Genomic DNA, 17,856 nt, shown 5'->3' with positions numbered 1-17,856 from the left:
CAAACGACGATTATAAAGTTTTCGTTCAGTCGAAACTCGTTCATATTTGTTTATTTAATAAATGAGTTGAGGTTGAAAATTTTTGAAGCTCATATTATAAAAGAGTTTGAACACACACGAACATAGATATACTTGTTTAAATAAATTCGTGAATAACTCAGCTCGTTTATTTATGGTCATGAATTACTCGTTTTTTTATTTTCACGGGCTACTCGTAGTAGGAGAAAGGGTGAGAAATGAAATTGCCGTGGTGGAACTGGGAGGGGGGGGGGGTGATATTTGTGGTGGGGGAACGGGAGAAGGAGTGGATTTTGGGGTGGGGGCTGCCGGAGGTAGTAAAGAGGGCTGTTAGAGGTGGTTCAAGAGCTAATCTAATTAATCAAGGTTTAAGTGAGCTCGATGATGCCATTAAGAGCTTAAGTGAGCTAATTACGAGAAAAGATAGCAATTGCTTGAATTAAATATTTTTAGGGGTAATTATTAACAACTTTATTTTTTAGGGGTTAAATCACAAAGACCTCTTTTTGAGGTAGTAGTTGACAAATTTTCTTGTATTTTAATACAAATGTTAATTTTGAATTTTTTTTTTATTTTCTTATAGTTGATTGAAATATATGAAAATCTCAGCACGCATATCTTGGTCAAGTTTTGCCAGTTTTAACTAGCTTAAGTCTTGTGCACGCCATTTTTACTAAATTATATAAAAATCAAAATGTTAGTTTAACAATAACTACCAATACAAGAAAATTGTCTTTTCGTAGCGATTATTTTGTAGCAATTGCACATTCGCTACAATATGCAAGTTTGTTTGTGAAATAATTAAAGAGATCGTATCATTTTACAATCACAATGGTTTTCCCATATAAAATCGATACGGAAAACATAATAATACATATCCACACTATTTTTTCACATTTATAAAAATATGAGAAATCGTATCATTTACAATCGTCACTAAATCCTAAAAATCGATACGAAAAGCCTTTTCCACACTAGATATATTAATATTGTTTGACAAAGAATACATAAAATATGTCATAGTTTATTGGTGAAACATTTAATATAAGAGTTTAAGGTTGCATGTTTGAATAGATTATATGTATGATTTTTTTTAAAGAAAATAAGTTCAACCTTTATAGCAATTATAATCGCTACAATAATCACCACGATTGGATGTAGTTTTTCGTATCGATTATTGAGACCAACCCCAGCGATATTGAAAACCACTACTAAAAGCTAAGGCAACGAGGGGTATTGTATCGAATAACCATTCGTTGGGAAAGCTATTTATTGCAATAATAATCGATACTAAAGTTTAAAATATACGAAAAGGTTATTTTTTTACAGTGTACGCGTATATACTAAAAAAGAATTACATCTATGAATAAAACAAAATGACTTGAATTTATTACCTATACTAATGTCAAGGTTACGTTATTGATGCAGTAGACTTTATAAAATACGAAGGAAATTTAGGGACATTGATTATGAACCCGCATTATATACTTATTTCACCTCTTATCCCTATTTTGTTGACACACTTATTTGAGTGATATAATGATTTATGCAAATTTTATTTACTTCTATTTTTTTTTTTAATATCGATGTTATCAATGTGATTCTTCTTATTTAATTTTAATTGAAATAAAATGTATTGTCAAACAAATAAAGTGGAGCCAAAAAAATAGGAATGACAATAATATTATGAGAATGTGTTGTTCATTTTTTGAGATAATTATTTACTCTATGTTCATTTTTTGAAATAATTACTTACTCTATATTATTGGTTGACGTGGAAGGAAAATATTATAGGCTATAAATAGTTTTCATGAATGTTTAATAAGAAAAGATGGAAAAGACAAAATGACGAGAAAATTTTTATATAGTAGATCACAAATTTTATCCCTGGTTTCTCTTTTAGGCTTTGTCTCTTTACCTTTTATTTTTCTAAACTAAAATTATTTTTGTTGCACTTAAGCTTTGTTCACTTAAACTCCAAATAAAAATATTTTTATTTAAATACTACCATTTCGGTAAAAATATTTTCAATTAATTAAAGAGAATTTTGCAAAAAACCACCTTTTAAAAACCACTTTTTGCAAAAAACCACCTTTTAAAAAAAATATGGTGAAGTACCACCTTTTAAAAAAATTTTGTTGCAAAACACCACCTATTGCCGGAATCTGACCGTTGACCCAAATTTTCCGGCGTTGACCGTCACGTGCTTCGCACGTGACTTTTAATTCCAATTTTTTTTTTTTTCCTCTTTTTTTTTGCAAATTGACAGGTAAAAAAAATCGACAGGTAAAAAAAAAAAAAAAAAATTGGAATTAAAAGTCACGTGCGAAGCACGTGACGGTCAACGCCGGAAAATTTGGGTCAACGGTCAGATTCCGGCAATAGGTGGTGTTTTGCAACAAAAAAATTTTAAAAGGTGGTACTTCACCACATTTTTTTTAAAAGGTGGTTTTTTGCAAAAAGTGGTTTTTAAAAGGTGGTTTTTTGCAAAATTCTCTTAATTAAAATAAATTTCTACTCAGTAAAATTAAGTTCAATTCAGTAAAATAAATTTCAAATTAATAAATATCAATAACTTTAAAAAAGAAATACAAAAGAAAAAAAATGGTTAAGGAAAATAATTTCAGTTCAGTAAAATAATTTCAATTCAGTGTAAATAATTGGAAAAATTGCCCGCAATAATCCGACCATTTGGCCGTCCGCTGAAAATAATCCCACCTATGGATTATTTTTAAATAATCCCACCTTTATACCAACTCCGCTGTAAATGGTCCCAACCGGTCATGTAACCTGTTATATCAAGTTACTTGACACGTGGCGGTCATGTAACCTGTTATATCAAGTGAACAGGGCATTACATATAATTAATATTAGTTGAATTCCATTTTTTAATGGTTTCCAAATAATGCTAACTTATTTATGTATATGTGACAGGGTAAAGTCATATCCTCTAATAAAAAATAATTACGTAAGTCCTCTCACTAAAGTAGATTGGGAAATAGGGTCGAACTCCACAGGGAAACAAGTCTTTCTACTCCTAATTAATTATTATAACCTAGATTATGAGGTAACCAATATTTATAATTGAATAATAAACTAAACTACGGAGATCAAGAATAAGGAGAAAATAATATATAAAAGGATCTAGGGCATAGGTTCACCAATAAATAATATTCCAGGGCAGAATATAATAATCATTCATCAATGCATATATTAATCAGATTATAAAGGGCTTTCGCTACGTATTATAATCACACAATTAATTTACCGATATTAAATCTCATCTTTCGAATCTCAAACTAACAATTTATAAATTAACCTGCCTATTGAAACTAGACCTAAACATCAATTCTCATATGTCGAATCTCGAATCAATATTGTCAAACTCATGCATAAAAGATTAGGCCTAATCTAGTCACAGAGCATTAAATCAATCAATAGGAAATTAATCTAGCATTGATAATTAACAACAATAAATTACCCCTTCATATTATTTACGGATCCCCATAACCCTAGAAATAGAACTACTCACACATAATAAGAATTAAACAAATCAAAGCAATAAAACAAGACATAATTAAAGGAATAAAATAAACAACTAAGATTAAGAGAAGAGAAATAGTTACCAAACGAATCTGGAATTAAGAATGGATTAAGAACAAAGGTACGGTTTAAGAGAGAGAGAATCTAAGAAAACAATTAAGAGAGTAAGGAAAGAGTAAAAAGAGAGAAAGAGAGATAGATAGATATCCTAAAATCGTATTACAGAAGAGTATTCATACTCCGTACAAATCCTAAACTAAAACAAACTAAAACGACGCTAATCGTCTCCTAATAATTACAGGGCGCACCTTTTTGCTCTTCAGGTAAACTCTCGCGCCCGGCCGGGCGCGTCACCGGGTGCGACCTTAGCTTCTCCCACCCGGCCGGGCGCACCTCCGGGCGCCAGCCTTTTTGGTCGGGCGGCACTCTTGGGCCATTAATTGGACTACGATTGAGATCCAATTCTTCGGGCCAATCTAGGTTTCCTCTTCGGGTCTTGATTACTCGGTCCAAATGCCCCAGTATCACCTATACCGATCCCTTAATCACTGGTTCGATGGCTCTAACCGGTCCTGGGCTATAAAATCTAGTTGTGCTTCTCTAATGTTCGTGATTGCTCCAAAATATCTCGGGAAAATACTCCAAAAGTGTATGTAAATCCCTGCAAAAGTCAACCAAATCTACAAAAACACTAGAAAACACCAATTAGTAATAAAAGTGGCTCTAAAGAGCTAAAAACACTACTTATTATGACCAAGGGACCGGGGTAAAATATTATATAAAATAGACACATCAATATGTTTAATATATAGGAATGTAAATGAGTCGACTAGCCGAGCTTAGTATTATCTTGTTCATGTTTAAGTTCATTTAAATTAGGCGAGTTCGAACACGATCCCAAGCTTTCAAGCGAGCTCAAAAATCTGTTCAACCTCGGCTGATTTAGTACACTATATATTCGTGAACGGCTCGTTTGTTAAATGAGTTGTTAAACGAACATTTAATGAACGAACTTGATAATAAACGAGCTTATGTAATAAACGAACTTTGTACTTTTGAAATTTGAAAATTAGCATTACAATTAAATTCTTAACTATAAACTTATATTAAGAATTGAATTAACAATTGTGTTTTCCTCAAAAATAAATAAATATATATATATATATGAATAAATCAATATTTTATAAAATGTTAAAAATTACGATCAATTTGTATCAAAGCTATAATTTAAATAAACAAATAGCAGGTAAACTAACATAAATAAACGATTAGCTCGTGAACAAAAATAAACTAGTAGCTCTTGAACATTAATAAACAAGTTGTTCGTTAACTTATTTATTTGAAGGAGCATATCTATATTCGTGTGCAAGCTCATCTATTAAAAGAGGTTCAAAATTTGTTCAAGCTCGTCTCATTTATTGAATAAATGAACATTATGAACACGTTTCAACCGAGATCAAACCCGAATAGTTTATTGATGGGCTCAACTGATTCATTTATACCCCTATGTTTAATAAGAGAGAATCGAAGCTCATCTAATTGCATGAGAAGCGGCGGTTAACTCTATTTGCTTTAGTATTAATATGTAATCTGTTTGTATCCATTTGTTAAAATAAATAAATAAATAAATAAAGCTATTTTTTATGAATATATTCCCGACAATTTATTTTATGAGTTATGATAACATCCATATTCATTTCACAAAGAAATTGAGTTTGAACCTGACAAAGGCTCGTGATTTGGTATCGCACTACATACAACCAAATTAATTTTTAATTTATTATTGTTACTCGCAATATTAATAATACCTCCGTTACATATTATTTGTAACGATTTGATATAAAGTAGAGAGAAAAAATGTATAATCGTTAAACATAACATGTAACGGAGGTAGTATATCTTTGACAGAGTATGTAGATCGATGTTTGACTTCAACTATCATATTAAACCTTTGACTGTGTTGACCTTTTAACAATCTTTATTTTTTTGTGTTAAAAAATCTTTATTTTTGTAAATTTGCAACATGTGCGTCTTTTTAATTTGGCAAGTTATTTAAGGAAGTGACTATTATATATTTACTTTCTTTTTACAAGACTATTATATATTTACACTAGTTTTGTGCCCCGTGCGATGTCCGGGTTGTTTATTAAATTTTAAGCTTAACTTTTAATCTTTGTATCAAATTTTTTAAAATATATCATTGATATTATATTAATTAGGAATTGATGTGCTTTTGTGACAATTTTTTATCTAGTAAGCATGCAATGACTAATAATAATGTTGGTGAAAATGTTCGATTTAATACATTAAAAAAATAAAAATTAGCATAAAATAAATTAAATAAAATAAATGTTCAAAATTCGTTAGGTTGATCTGAATCCAAAACTTTGGGCGAGGGTTGATCATTTCTTGATTCATAACCTGAAGTGACCCAATCCGAAATGACTCATGACTCATGACCTGACCCTAATTAACAGATCTACATAGTAATAAAATTCTTATAGTTTGTGAAGTATATTATTTTAACCAATTAGTGTATATTATAAATGTATGTTTTACGCTTTGAACTACTTTCTTTGCTCCAAAAAATATTATGATATAAAAAATAAATTTATATGATAATTTTTCAGAATTATAATCTAATAATTTTTTTTGAATAAAATTATAATTCAATTTGTACCTCTGAAATATTGGTATTTTTCAAAAATAAACTAATTTTATCATAAAATTCTATCCAAATAGAATTCTAAACTAACTTTTTTTTTTATCTTATAAAATATATTTAAATCTATCTAACATGGCGCAACACTTAGCGAAAAGTTGGAACACCAAGTGTCGCCGTCTCATGATCTGGCTATAAGTTTAGCTTTATATGTTAGTTTTTCCCCATTCTTTAATCGCAACAATATTTATAAAATTTCCACTGTCTCTTGTAATTTATACATTACAAGATCACAAATTCTTATATTTGGCTAGCCACATGGTGTGTCACTTCACGTATAAGACAATTAATTAAGTAATACAATGAGCAAATAGGGTTACCTTAATGTATGTAGGTTACTTAAATGAGAAATAAGGGTTACACTTTTAAATAGTAGAATAATTCTTTTTTTTTTTAACAAAAGAATAGAGGTTACTCGAATGAAAAAATGGGGTTTTTTATTTTCTAAATTACATGATTTTACTGCTCTAATGAATTTGGGTTACTTTTATAGACAAAATGGGGTTGCTCTTATGATTAAACAAGGTTACTCATACATATATAAAAATGAAGATTACTCTTATAAAACAATGTGGTCATAAACAATGTGGTCATACCGTATGACTAGCTACATACAAGACTTAATTACCCATTGACAAGTTGATTTACATAATTGTAACATGGAATTTTCTGAATTACTCCATGATCCGTAAGATATTTATTATGTGATGTTGTAACTTCACTTTATTGTTGATGGTGGGAAAATAAAACATTGGCTAAGAAAAGTCAGTGAGTAGTAAATGAGAAGGACATTTTCACTTCAATTTAATTTCAGTTCAGTTCAGATAAGATTCAATTAGTTCAGTTTAATTCACTTCAGGTCCTAATTTCCTACTCTCATAAATATTCATTTTAGCTCTATTCAGTTCAGTTCAGCTCCAATCAGTCCAATTTATTTCAGCTCAGTTTAGTAAATGTGAACAGTTCCTAACACAAGATAATATTTTGTGATAAATGTGTGAAAAAATGGAATTATTGCCGTTAATTATTTTTTTAAAGAGCCGTTATTTACATTTTTATTACAAAGTATGTGTTTTTTTTTTTTTGTTTTTTTTTTTGGACAAAGAGTACTAACAACGAAACAACAACAATGCAAACTACAAACTTGAAACTTGACAACTACCTAAACTAGAAAGACTAATGTGTCTATTTTATATAGTATTTTACCCCCGTCCTTTGGTCATAGTTAGTAGTGTATTTGGCTCTTTAGAGCCACTTTTATTACTAATTGGTGTTTTCTAGTGTTTTCTAGTGTTTTCGTAGGTTAGCTTGACTTTTGCAGGGATTTATATTTTTGGAGTATTTTTCCGAGATATTTTGGAGCAATCACGAACATTGAAGAAGCACGACAAGATTTTATAGCCTAGGGCCGGTTAGAGCCATCGAACCGGTGATTAAGGGCTCGGAAAAGGTGATACCAAGGCATTTGGACCGAGTATTCAAGACCGGAAGAGGAAACCCAGATTGGCTCGAAGAATTGGAGCCCAATCGTAGTCCAAATAGTGGTCCAAGAGAGCCGCCCGGCCAAAGAGGCTGGCGCCCGGAGGCGCGCCCGACCGGGCGGGAGAAGCTAAGGCTAGCGCCCGGTGACGCGCCCGGCCGGGCGCGAGATTAGTAATGACGAGCAAAAAGGCGCGCCCGATCGGGCGGTGCCTCGCCCAATCGGACACGTGTTTTTATTAGGAGACGATTAGCGTCGTGTTTGTTTGTTTTAGTTTAGGATTTGTACGAAGTATAAATACTCCTCCGTAATACGTTTTTAGGATCTCTCTCATATCTCTCTCCTCTCTCTCTCTCTCTCTCTTCACTCTTTCTTTACTCTCTTAATTGTTTTCTTAGATTCTCTCTCTTAAACCTTTGTTCTTAATCCATTCTTAATTCTAGATTTGTTTGGTAACTATTTCTCTTTTCTTAATCTTAGTTGTTTATTCTATTCCTTAAATTATGTCTTACTTTATTGCTTTGATTAGTTTAGTTTCTATTATGTGTGAGTAGTTTTATTTATAGGGTTTATGGGGATCCATAAATAATATGAAGGAGTAATTTATTGTTGTTAATTATCAATGCTAGATTAATTTCCTATTGATTGATTTAATGCTATGTGACTAGATTAGGCCTGGTCTTTTATGCATGAGTTTGACAATATTGATTCGAGATTCGACATATGAGAATTCATGTTTAGGTCTAGTTTCAATAGGCAGGTTAATTTATAAATGGTTAAGTTGAGATTCGAGAGATGAGATTTAATACCGGTAGATTAATTATGTGATTGTAATACGTAGCGAAAGCCCTTTACGATCTGGTTAATTGATGCATTGATGATTGACTATTATTGATTTTTGATATTGCATGATAATTTCTTATTGGTTTGTTTTAACGCTTTACAATTATGGCTTGTAAAAGTATAGCAATATTGAATTGATGAATCGAGCAGATGTTAATTTGATATTAAAGGCTATTTTCAATAGGAACTTAGATCTAGTAAATTGCGAGAGCATGTTAGATCTATGTTGATTAATAAATTGCGAGAGCCTGTTAATCATGTTATTTATGCAATGTCAATGATTGATTATTATGTTTTACCTTGGATTATTATTTATTGGTGAACCTATACCCTAGATCCTTTTATATTATTTTCTCCTTATTCTTAATCTACGTAGTTTAGTTTATTATCCAAATATAAATATTGGTTACTTCATAATCCAGATTATATTAGTTAATTAGGAATAGAAAGACTTTTTTCCCTGTGGAGTTCGACCCTACTTCCCTATCTACTTTTGTTAGAGGACTTAGGTAATTATTTTTTATTAGGGGATACGACTCTACCCTGTCAAAATTTGGCGCCGTTTCCGGGGACACGGTTTTATTTTTATTTCTAATTATTATTAGAGTCTAGATTATTTTGTTTTATTTTTTAATTTTTTTTATGAGTTGAAAATATCCATGCTTACGTCACTACAAGAATTATATAATTTTTATGCAGCACCTAACTACTGTAGTTGTCAACGTCTTTGTCATGAAAATCCTGAATGCCCTTATAGTGAGTTTTTTGTGCGTGCTCCGGATGATTTTAGAGTCTTTCTATATACATATGATCATATTCGGAAACGATTAGTTGCTAATGAAAGTTATTGGAAGGCTCTTGATGAAAAAGTCTATGGACACTATAATAATGTGAATGTTATTGAGGATGAAGAACCATCGGTTATAGAATTTGTGGTTGAAACATCATTGGTTGACGAACCGGTGATTGAAAAATCATTAGTTGTAGAAACGGTGGTTGAAAATTCCTTTGTTGATGATGAGGTTATTAGTGAGGGTATAATTTTCAAGTCATTATTGGATGATAAAGACAATGACTACCTCCATGTTCGTTCTATTAATTTTAAATTTTTAACGGAGGAAGTAGAAGGTTGTGGTGTATTTTCATCTCTCTCTTTTGATTTTTCCTTCTACCTTGAGTTCGCTTTATGCGCTCCTAACCTCTTCTTTGTAGGGATTAATGTGCTTGCTATTAAGCCCTATATAGTGCTGAATGAAATGTTTGCAGGAGCGTTTGATAAGTTACTCAAGGCATTGAATTCTTCCGATTGAGAGAAGGAGTATGGTCGAGCGGGACCTTGATAAACTAGCGCTTTGCGGGAGGCAACCCGTATTTGTTGCTTTTTATTTTGTTTTTTATTTATTTATTTGTTTGTGTGTTTTCTTTTTGTTTTGTTTTAGAGAGGTAGAGGAGAGTATATCTTATATTTATGGGAGTGTGATTTTGTGCAGATATACTAGGAAAGTTGAGAAAATATTGAAGGGCTAAAGGAATCTCGGGGCAATTAGCAGCAGCAAGTTGCCCCGTCAAATCAGTAGCACGGGCCCGATCGGGCGCGCGTACGCGTCAGCAAACTTTGTCAACTTCGACAGGCCATAACTTTTGCGTTTCTTATTCGATTTTTGCGTGTGACCTGTCGTTGGAAAGCTCTTCAAGGATAGTTTCCAATTAAATTAGAATTACTGTATTATCATTTATATATCAAAAGTTATGATCAGAATAGTGCACCTGACTCAAATTTGAACTTTTTCCCACTAACACCCTGTTTCTTTCTTGCCCAATTTTGTTCCAAAGAGATGCATTGCAATCCTCGAGGCTTTGGTGACATTGATTTGGTGATGATGAGGAGTAGTCACCTTGACTACTAGCTTCCCTTTAAGACAATGAGGAAATTGTCTAATTTAGCTTGGGGGGAGGTTCTCGTGTGCGCTTGGTATATCTTTCACCCTCTCTCTTTTATTTTATTTTATTATTTTTTTTCTTTTGGTGTGCTTAAAATAGATTTTATTGATTTCTTAGGTTATTTTTATTGCTTTCAAAAATAAAAAAAAAATAAAAAAAAATCCAAAAATACGTTCCAATGAATTGTAAATTATGCTTCCCTGTGCCCTTACTTGAGAAAAATTGTTTTGATTCCTAGTATTTGATGATAAGCATTGTGGATTAGTTGATCATGATTTGAAGTTTGATTTCCCTGAAACCTTAACATGCGTCAATTTGGTCCAACTACATGTGAATATAGTGCTTGACTAGTTAATTTGGTTAGGAATGTGTGATAGTTCCATAGTTCCTGGTATGTCAATGAATTTGAGTATTGGTCTGCAACTATAAGTAATGTTTATATGATTCATTATTATGCACATTGAGGAGGACGGAGGCATTTGTTCTTTTAGGTAGCCTCCAGATGATTGTAGATACATTTGTTCCCTTCTTGCTACCCATGTTGTTGCCTTAACTTTTTGTTGTTTATTAGCCACATTACAAGCCTATTTTGCCCCATTGGTTACTAGTCCCAAACTTGGCTTGGGGGAGCTATTAGTGAGTGAGGTGAGGGAGTTTGTAGTGTGCTTATTATTTGCACAATTTGGGTGGGCTTTTGAGAAGTTGTTTGGTTTTTTATCATGTTTATTTCTGATAAGTTTGAGTGTTATATTTTCTTGGAAAAATAAAGCATGATGTTATGAAAAAAAGGAGAAGTTCAAGAGAAAAAAAAGAAGAAAAAAAAGTGAACTTCAATAGAAAAAAAAAACAAAAAGAAAGAAAAAGTGTTCAATGTTCAAATGTTCTAGTTGGAGGTTGATCAAAAGAAAAAAAATAAGAGCTTCAATGGAAAATTCAAGTTTGGAAATAAAGTTTGTTTATTCACTCTACTTCTTCATTATTATATTTTTATAAGTGAAATTGTAAGTGTTGGGATTATTTATTATGATTGGAGTATATTTGGTTGATGTTAGAGTTGGTTATGTAGGAGATGTTGATCATTATTTATTTTGATCATGGGCTTTATTAGTATTTGCTCCCTTAAGCATAGCTTTTCTCTCACTTGTTCCCAAATGATTCCTACCCTTTACCCTAGCCTTACATTACAAGCTTTAAAGACCTTCCGACCTTTGTGCATGGAATTGTATGAATGTGAAAGTGTTGTTTATCAATGCAAGTTATGATTTGACATATTTCGAGTCGACTAGTAGGTTGAGCGTTCATTGTTGTATACACACGAGAGTGTGAGTTGGGAGGGAATTGTTCACATAAAGGGGTTGGATGGAGAGCGATCAAGTACATCTTTTACTCGCCACAAAAATGAGAGTCGAGTATGTGAGCACTAGTCTTGAATTCTATATGCTCTTGTGGTTTGCTCTGTTTGAAAATTGTTAGGGAAGATTGGTAATTAGACGGATTTGATTGGTTGACTTTGAAGCATGTTTATTTGATTTACCCTGGATCGTTTGTGCTTGATTTTTACTTTTTGGGGTGAAGCATATTTATTGATTCATTGATGAGATCTTTGCTTAGGGACAAGCAAAGGTTTGGCTTGGGGGAATTTGATGTGTCTATTTTATATAGTATTTTACCCCCGTCCCTTGGTCATAATTAGTAGTGTTTTTGGCTCTTTAGAGCCACTTTTATTACTAATTGGTGTTTTATAGTGTTTTCGTAGATTTGGTTGACTTTTGCAGGGATTTATACTTTTGGAGTATTTTCCCGAGATATTTTGGAGCAATCACGAACATTAGAGAAGCACGACCAAATGTTATAGCCCAGGGTCGGTTAGAGCCATCGAACCGGTGATGAAGGGCTCGGTATAGGTGATACCGGGACATTTGGACCGAGTATTCAAGACCGGAAGAGGAAACCCAGATTGGCCCGAAAAATTGGAGCCCAATCGTAGTCCAAATAATGGCCCAAGAGAGCCGCCCGGCCAAAGAGGTTGGCGCCCAAAGGCGCGCTCGGCCGGGCTGGAGAAGCTAAGGCTGGCGCCCGGCCAGGCGCGAGATTAGTAATGACGAGCAAAAAGGCGCGCCCGATCGGGCGGTGCCTCGCCCGATCGGGCGCGTGTTTTTATTAGGAGACGATTAGCGTCGTTTTAGTTTAGGATTTATATGGAGTATAAATACTCCTCCGTAATACGTTTTTAGGATCTCTCTCCTCTCTCTCCCTCTCTCTTTTTACTCTTTCTTTACTCTCTTAATTGTTTTCTTAGATTCTCTCTCTTAAACCTTTGTTCTTAATCCATTCTTAATTCCAGATTTGTTTGGTAACTATTTCTCTTCTCTTAATCTTAGTTGTTTATTCTATTCCTTAAATTATGTCTTACTTTATTGCTTTGATTAGTTTAGTTTCTATTATGTGTGAGTAGTTTTATTTCTAAGGTTTCTGGGGATCCATAAATAATATGAAGGGGTAATTTATTATTGTTGATTATTAATGCTAGATTAATTTCCTATTGATTGATTTAATGCTATGTGACTAGATTAGGCCTGATCTTTTATGCATGAGTTTGACAATATTGATTCGAGATTCGATAGATGAGAATTGATGTTTAGGTCTAGTTTCAATAGGTAGATTAATTTATAAATGGTTAAGTCGAGATTCGAGAGATGAGATTTAATATCGGTAGATTAGTTATGTGATTGTAATACGTAGCGAAAGCCCTTTACGATCTGGTTAACTGATGCATTGATGATTGACTATTATTGTTTTTTGATATTGTATGATAATTTCTTATTGGATTGTTTTAACGCTTTACATTTATGGCTTGTAAAAGTATAGCAATATTGAATTGATGAATCGAGCAGATGTTAATTTGATATTAAAGGATATTTTCAATAGGAACTTAGATCTAGTAAATTGCGAGAGCATGTTAGATCTATGTTGATTAATAAATTGCGAGAGCCTGTTAATCATGTTATTTATGCAATGTCAATGATTGATTATTATGTTTTACCTTGGAGTATTATTTATTGGTGAACCTATGCCCTAGATCCTTTTATATTATTTTCTCCTTATTCTTAATCTCCGTTGTTTAGTTTATTATCCAAATGTAAATATTGGTTACTTCATAATCAAGATTATATTAGTTAATTAGGAATAGAAAGACTTGTTTCCCTATGGAGTTCGACCCTACTTCCCTATCTACTTTAGTTAGAGGACTTAGGTAATTATTTTTTATTAGGGGATACGACTCTACCCTGTCTAAGACCATCTAAGAAACTGGCGATCACGAGCACGAACGACCAGCCAATGTGCAGGAGTGACCCACTGACGAGGGACTTTGCAAAGACGACAGGCCGAGAAACAAGGAAGAATTCCCTTAATCTCCTGAACTAGCCACAAACAAGAGATATCAGTAGATCCAGAATTTTGAAACAACAAAACCAAAGCTGCACATTCCGTATAGATGAGAAGACTAAGATAATCTCGACGCACAGCCGCCCGAAGAGCCCAAAGAAAAGTTTCCAATTCTTCTTGCAGAGCGGAAGCAACACGAATAGCCTGCGTTGAATCGCCAAGAATCATATCTGAATAGATTTCTCGAAAAATCCAGCCACTGCTCTATTATTCTGGCAAAGCTGAGCACCATCAAAGATTAGACAATGATCCAGTCGGTCTGAGGTGTTACCTCGCAAATATAAGGAGGACAAAGAACGTTGATAATGAGCAGAGATTCTAACCACGGAACAAAGATGAAGCTGAAAATCACGCGCTTAAATTTCTCGAGTGGTCCAATCCTCGAATATGTCAGAGCATGGAAGGAAACTAGTCTGCCTGGTGGAAGACATATTGATTCCGCACTATCCAAAATACAAATAGCCCAAAGGAAAGAAAAGAAAGACACTAGTGCAGCTAATTCCTTAGATTGTCTGTGAGATGACACAATCTTTGCCACCCAATTTTTAAAAGGAGTTTGATTAGAGAGACTGTCGTTCGGGATCAAAAAGGAAGGAGACCAAAGAGGGATAATAAAAGGACAGTCGCGAAATAGATGTGAGGTGGTCTCAAAGTTGGAGAGACGGAAAATACACATCGGATGAACTGGTACTCCTTTAGAGACTAAAGTGGCCAGCAGAGGTAAAGCGTCGTTGAGCAACTTCCAACCAAACATCTTGAAACGAGGAAGAAGAGGGAAACCCCAAAAATGTTTCCACCATTGAAAGGTAACTGGATTACTTACAATCAAAACAGTATACTGCGGACCCAGCATAGAGTAGGCCGATTTGGTCGAGAATCGTCCGTCCTTAGTAAACTTCCAATAAACAAAATCATCCATGGCTTGACGGGGCCATTCCAGTGCCTAAATGCGCTAAGCCGTTGAAATGTCAAAAAGCTGATGGATCTTGAAAGTGCTCCACGCGCTAGAGCGCGGAATAATAATAGAAGAAACATGAGTCGACACCTCTGACTCAGACACAGAAGACTTCAAACTCAATCCTCCGGGAACCAAGTCATCTTCAAGAAGCCAAACTTAGGAACCCGTACCTACCTTCCAGGCTATACCCTGAGCCACAACCAACTGACCTTTCATCAAACCTCGGCAATCCGAAGAAGAGCGAGAAGTATGAGTCGAGCCAAACAAGAGAAAAACAAGATATTTGGCACATAAAACTCTAGAAAGAAGTAATTGAGGATGCTGAATAATTCGTTATCGTTGCCAAGCAAGCAGAGCCTGGTTGACAAGAGCCACACTACGAAGACCCAAACCTCCCAAGCCTTTGGGAAGATACAGAAGCAAAGACGACCAAAACGACATTCCTCTTGACGAAGATGAGGACCTCCACCAGAACCGAGCTAACATGTTATCAATAAAGTTGCCAATCGAAAAGGGAATCTTGAACACTAACAAGACATGATTGAAAGATGCCACCAAAACTGAGTTATTGATGACTAACTTTGCCGCTGCAGAAAGATTAAGAGAAGGAAATTGTGAGAGGCGAGCAGAGACTTTGTCTATCAAAAATCGGAACACCAAAGTTTTACTACAGCCCAAGTCAACCGGAAGACCCAAATAAGATCCAAGAGATGGATGGTGCTTTAATTTAAACTCAAACATTTCTCCATAAAATCTGGGGGAGTGTTTTGGCTAGACTTAACGAATGATTTCTGAAGATTAATCATCTAGCCCAAAACCCCACAAAACTGACGATTAATTGCAGAAGATTGTCACATGCCACCGGTGAAACCAGGAAAAATAAAAGAGAATCATCTGCAAAGAACAAATGTGAGACTGAAGGGGCTCCTCTGGAAATTCGAATCCCCTGAATCCGAGATAAATTCTCGGCTTGCTTTAGTAAGGACGAGAAAACCTCCATACAAAGGAAAAAGAGGTAGGAGGAAAGGGGATCTCTCTGGCGTAGGCCACACTGAGGCTGAAAGGCAGGCAAAGGGTTACCATTTACCAAAACTTGGTATGAGACAGTAGAAATGCACTGATGAATGATGTGAATCCAATATAATGGGAACCCAAAAGCTTCAAGGGTACGCACCAAGAAGGACCAATTAACCTAGTCATAGGCCTTATTCATGTCAAGCTTGAGAGCCACATAGAACTGCTTACGAGCTTTCGAAGCATTCATAAAGGATAAAACCTCATGAGCTATCAAACCATTGTCTGACATTAACCTTACCGGAAAAAAGGCATTCTGATAATCCAAAACCAAAGGATAAAATGTCTTACTGGTCGCCTTCGTCACGTTACGAAGTATGTGTTATGTGAATTAACATGCGACTATCACTTCTCTTCAGTCTTCACTAATACTCCGTAATTTTATCACAAGACTAATAAATTTTCAGGCCATTGTGATTAGGATTTACTTTAGCTGTCCCTTTCGGAAATACACATATTTCTTCAAAAATTTGGCTATTTTCTATCATTTCCTTTAATTTTATCATATTTTTGTTATTGTTAAATTCAATAAAACTACATTATTTGAATGTAGTAAGTACATATGTTGTGGGTTTTTTTTCGAGTTCAATTGATTGAGTTTAGAATTGCACAACTTTATTTATGGGAAAAGATTTATGATGGATCAAAAAAATTTATTGCTCAATCTATACTGATAAATTAAAAGGCGTTCCTAAGAAAGTCTATGTGTCAAATAAACCCCTTTATTTCGTCACATCATCCACGAGCTTGTTTAAAGGGAGTCTCATTATGAAAGAACAATCATAACGAGCGGGTAAGATTGTAATTGCACGTAATGTATATTATGATTTTAGAGTAGTACCATTGAGTGATCAATAGTATCATTGAGTGATCAAATAGTACCATTATATTAAATATTTCAATGGTACTATATATGCATACGGTGGTAGTATATATGTATTCAGTGGTATTAACTACGTGCATATATAGTATCACTAAATAATTAATGGTACTTCCTCTGTTTTTTTTAGTTGACATCTTTCTATTATCACACTTGCCAACGCATGTTTTTAACGATTAATATCTCTAATTATCAACATTGTAAAATTATAAAAATGGATATTAATAAAATATACATTGAAACGATCCAAACAAGATCCCGAATAAATATGTTTTATCGTATCTAGAAACCTCATAAGCGAGTCAAAGAGTGTTGTGTGAATAGTATAAAAGTTAAACAATATCAACTAAAAAAACGAAAGAAGTATAAATGTTCAGTAGTATATTTAAAATTGGTCCCACTTACCTATCTCTCTTATCCTTTCTTTCTCTTCTATGTATTTTTTTATATATTTTTATATTTGTTATAAATGCATAACAACACTGCATTAGTACTTCCTCCATCATCCAGTCAACTTCTTACAATAAAGCTACTTGTATGTGTTATTTTATATCATCTTTTGATACAATATATAATATACTAATATGTCCAACAAATTTAATTACAAGAAAAAATATAATGACCCCGGGTATTGCTCGGGCACAAATACCAGTTACAAATTAAAGAGACAAATCATTTTTCTAATGAAGCATTCTTTTATTCAAATATATATCTATTTAAAAAAAATTGCTGGAATTCTTCAATTCTTGCTCTTTTGTTAATTTTTTTTTTACTTTTTTTTTATGTGTGAAGTGTGTGCACGTTATATTAGAAGAGAAAGAAAGTTGTAGTAGGTTTATTGGTGTAGAATATTTCTATTATTTATTTTTGGCAAGAAATTTATTACGGAGTATTATTGAGTAATAATGATTGACTTGACTTGATGCATACTCGAAAAACATGCATGAGAA

This window comes from Chenopodium quinoa, unplaced genomic scaffold (genome assembly GCF_001683475.1).
Source record: "Chenopodium quinoa cultivar QQ74 unplaced genomic scaffold, ASM168347v1, whole genome shotgun sequence".
Classification (NCBI taxonomy): Eukaryota; Viridiplantae; Streptophyta; class Magnoliopsida; order Caryophyllales; family Amaranthaceae; genus Chenopodium; species Chenopodium quinoa.
The sequence above is the reverse complement of the archived record's forward strand: the minus strand, read 5'-3'. Positions refer to the sequence as shown.